Source organism: Etheostoma spectabile, chromosome 5 (genome assembly GCF_008692095.1).
Source record: "Etheostoma spectabile isolate EspeVRDwgs_2016 chromosome 5, UIUC_Espe_1.0, whole genome shotgun sequence".
Lineage (NCBI taxonomy): Eukaryota > Metazoa > Chordata > Actinopteri > Perciformes > Percidae > Etheostoma > Etheostoma spectabile.
In genome coordinates, this window is record NC_045737.1 from 16,103,657 (window position 1) to 16,107,424 (window position 3,768).

The 3,768-nt window shown below is 34.5% G+C and overlaps 1 protein-coding gene and 1 long non-coding RNA gene across 2 annotated transcripts in view; one reads left to right on the forward strand and one right to left on the reverse strand.

The window, feature by feature from the left end:
- dapk1 (death-associated protein kinase 1) overlaps positions 1–3,768 on the reverse strand; it is a 94,644-nt gene that overhangs the window by 7,780 nt on the left and 83,096 nt on the right. The gene's annotated exons all lie outside the window — the stretch shown is intronic.
- Positions 1–3,768, forward strand: part of LOC116690028 (uncharacterized) — a 19,467-nt gene that overhangs the window by 922 nt on the left and 14,777 nt on the right. The window contains exon 2 of the long non-coding RNA XR_004332145.1: positions 1,428–1,434. This is a non-coding gene — a long non-coding RNA (uncharacterized LOC116690028). The remainder of the gene's footprint in view (positions 1–1,427; positions 1,435–3,768) is intronic.

Genomic DNA, 3,768 nt, shown 5'->3' on the forward strand with positions numbered 1-3,768 from the left:
ACAAAACATACATACATACATACATACAGGAAGAGGGGATGAAAAGTGTTTACAATGTCGGGAGAAAATTTTCATGCATCAAATATTTCAACATGGATTTATGCATCTTTAGTTTTATATCTAAATACAATTCTACGAAAGTGTAAAAAAGTATCATCATTTAATGTTAAATTACTTTTTTTTATAGATTTTTGCATCTGTTTTAGCAGCTTGATCTTGTTTCTCATTGTCTAAATGCTCTTTTAAAAGCATGTTCAAATATAAAAAAAATTATTTACAATCTGTAAAAACAATACGTACTAAACTTTCTAAAAGCTAGAAGGAGGTTGTTTCATTCTTTTAGGAGAAACTTGACACAGATGACTAGAGCACTACTATATAACTTAAAATGGGGAAACAGCTTCTTGCTACAACCTAAGGAAAACATTGCTTAGATATGTTATTAATTCTCAACTGATCAAATATACTACGTCAGAGCAAATGTTTTACAAATTTCAATTGTACTTGTGGGTGTTAATAAACACTTGAGTGTTGAACTATTTCAGAACGTTATCTGTAAAAAGAACAAAGTGAGCTCAAGTCTTCATGACTCCAACTCTCTACTAGAATAGTATAGTATCTGCGTCTTATTTTTCATCTAATCATTGCACACTTCCAAACACATGGGGGTGCAATTTTATTGCAAATAAATCCAATGTGCAGACATAATATTTGGATTGTATTCACATTCTGTAGGACCACACCTTCAGTGTGTTTCATATGGTCTTGAACTACAGCAACAACTAAACATCGTTTTTTGCTGCAGTTCTGTATTTGTTTAGGTCAGTACTGCCTCATTTTGACAAAATCATACTGTTTTGTAACCTGTCTTTATACAAAGTTAATAGTTTTGTGAAAGCTTTCCAATTCCAGCATGCGGAATTTCTGCAGATGGATTTCGACATTTTTTTTTTTTTTATTGCAGCCAGTTAATGTTCTCAGTCTTAACCAATCAGCCAAAAACAGAATTAAAAAGAACACATGCTTAAGTAGTTTCAGGCAACTGAATAGTCAGGCAAACACAGTAAAATGACAGCTGCAAAGCATCAAATGACAAAATGTTAACTGAAATCCAGGCCTCTCACTTGTTGGTTCGAGACATCTTTCTATGTAAGCATGAGAAAAATGTTAGAGTATATGAAAAATGGACTTGATGCCATATTACTTTTCTGGCGTTAGGTCAGGCAGCTTTTTTTTTTTTTTTTTTTTTTTTTTTAAATAGCAGCTGCTGTAGGTTTGGACTTCAGGGATGCTAAAGGTGCTCAGACGTCTGTGTCAACACCTTTTCTCTTTATGACAGGAGTGTCATACAAAAAAAAGGTCATTTATAAGAAGCTCAAGCTAAATTAAGTGTCGTTTTACACATAACTAAAGCGAATGAATAAAAGAAGACCTGTCTCTCTCAATTAACTGAAGCATAAACAACCTGAAAGGTCAGAAATCAATGCAGAGTGCAGAACACGTTCAGGTGTTTTGTGGCCAACAGTATCATAAAGTTATAGATATTGACACTAGACAAAAGTAAATATGCATTTACGGTGCCACAATTCAACTTTTGACATACAAAAGAACAAAATTGATGTTTTATCTAAAAGAACGAGACAAATGGACATCATGACGGCCCGCTCTGCTTCTTTGTGTTTCGCTGTGGACTCTTGTCACGTATCGCTGCAGATAAAACACAGAGCCAATAACGGTTGTTAATGAATTCAGCTAGAATTGAAAGAACATGAAAAAAACCTCTCTCAACCCATCTGCAGCTCTGACAGAGGCTGCAGATTTCCAGATAGAGGATGGGATCGGTAACACTATACAGCTCACGTAACTGACCATTATCTAAACGAGCGTGACGTCTGTCTGGGAGGTAATGGCTCTGAGCACCACAAAATAGAGCAGTTTAAGGAAACACAATGGGGGGTGTGTGTGCGTGTGTGTGTGTGTGAGAGAGGGAAGACAGTTGGAGCGCAAATTCAGAAAGACTGAAGACAAAGTGTGTGTAAGAGTACACTGAACATGTCAGGGAGTCAACTTCACAAAAAAAGCTTTCTAAAGACCAGGAGCAGGAGGAAGGATCAATTGTTTCTACTTTAATATTCCAGTTAGGGTTATTGGAGTAATGGGGTTAACACTAGGTTAAGCAGGGCAGGATCATTTGGACTTGTGTAGTGTGTCTTTCAAATGTGTAACCTTTTTTGTGATCATAGCATCTTTCAAATCTGTTTTTTTGTTTGTATAAGAATGAGACACCCTGGTGAAAACGGGTGCTTTCTATACTTTGCTTTCAGCCCATTAATTTCGGTGTCAGATCCATGAAATTAGGGAAGTGTGGTACTGGCATTTCACCCACGCTTCTATCTTTTTTTAATACCAAGACATACATTCTACACAGGAATCCTACATATCTACATATAAAACCTACACACAGGGGCTCTAAACAGGATGGCAAACAAAAGATAATTATTGGAAATACTAGGCAGCTAGCTAACTGTACTATTTTACATTTTGTTATTCTACAAGCCTTCTTAAATGTAACCACTCATGTAGACAATAAAAAAAAAATGCAAACTATTTACAATATATTTCAACCGTATGCTATATTTAACTTCTCAAAAGTCTTGACCAGGCTGGGGTTGGCCTATAAATGATATCATATACATGAAAATGATAAGCCTTTAGAGACATTTCTTTATCTTCTTCTATCTTAGTTGGCTCACTTGAGTTGGCTTGGCCCTTCATTATGTCTGTGTGTATTAGGCCTTTGTAAACACTGTTACAAATTAATGAGAAGGTGTGATTTTAAAGCAATGTATTTTTCACGTAATTAATTATTTGGATTAGTCAAAACAAAACTGACAATTTTTTTTAGATTTTGTCTATAAACAGTTTCTGTGGAAGTCTGTCCATCACCATGCATTACATTTCAATATTTTGACATACGATACACTACACAATGATAATAGTCAAAATTATTATTTTGTGTTTTTGTCACATAAAAAAAAAATAAAAAATGCTGTGAACTGCCAAAATTGTGTTTTGTAATATCTCACATCTGATAAAAGGATAGATATCAGATATGAGATATTTAAGCAAAACACAAGTTTTATTTTCAAAATATATCACTATATCTAACCTTTGAACAGAAATATTTGACAGGCCTTGGTTTTGGGACACATTCTTAATATATAAGGTTTGATTAAAATCTGTAACAACCACCTATAATTCCATTTTAACCCAGAAGACTGACAGTGCACAGGCACCTGCTTGAAAAATAGTCTATATTAGTTAAAAATTGTATTTCATTGCCAAGACATAACCATGTATCTAATAGAGGAGTGTAAATATGAAATGAGGCCATCCTCAACCTAACAGTGGGCTACTAGCTAGTAATGTTCAGTCAGAGTTTTGTTGTTAAACTGTGTAAAAAGAGCGGTGCTGTTAAATCACTGGTCTCAGGTACGTACGGTACCGTCTGGATGGTTTCAATATTTCATAAAGTGTTGTTTCTGCCATATTTTATATACATCAGAAATCATTTCTGCCATATTTTATAATCATCAGAAATCGTTACATTCATACTGTCTATTCAAACAAACAAACTGGTGTCCCGTAGCAACAATAGAATCCCAGATAGAATGGAATAGAACCAATGTCCATTTGGATTGAAAACATAAGAATACATGTTGTTGTTGTTGTCATAACAACACATTGAATACTAGGACCCAACTTTAG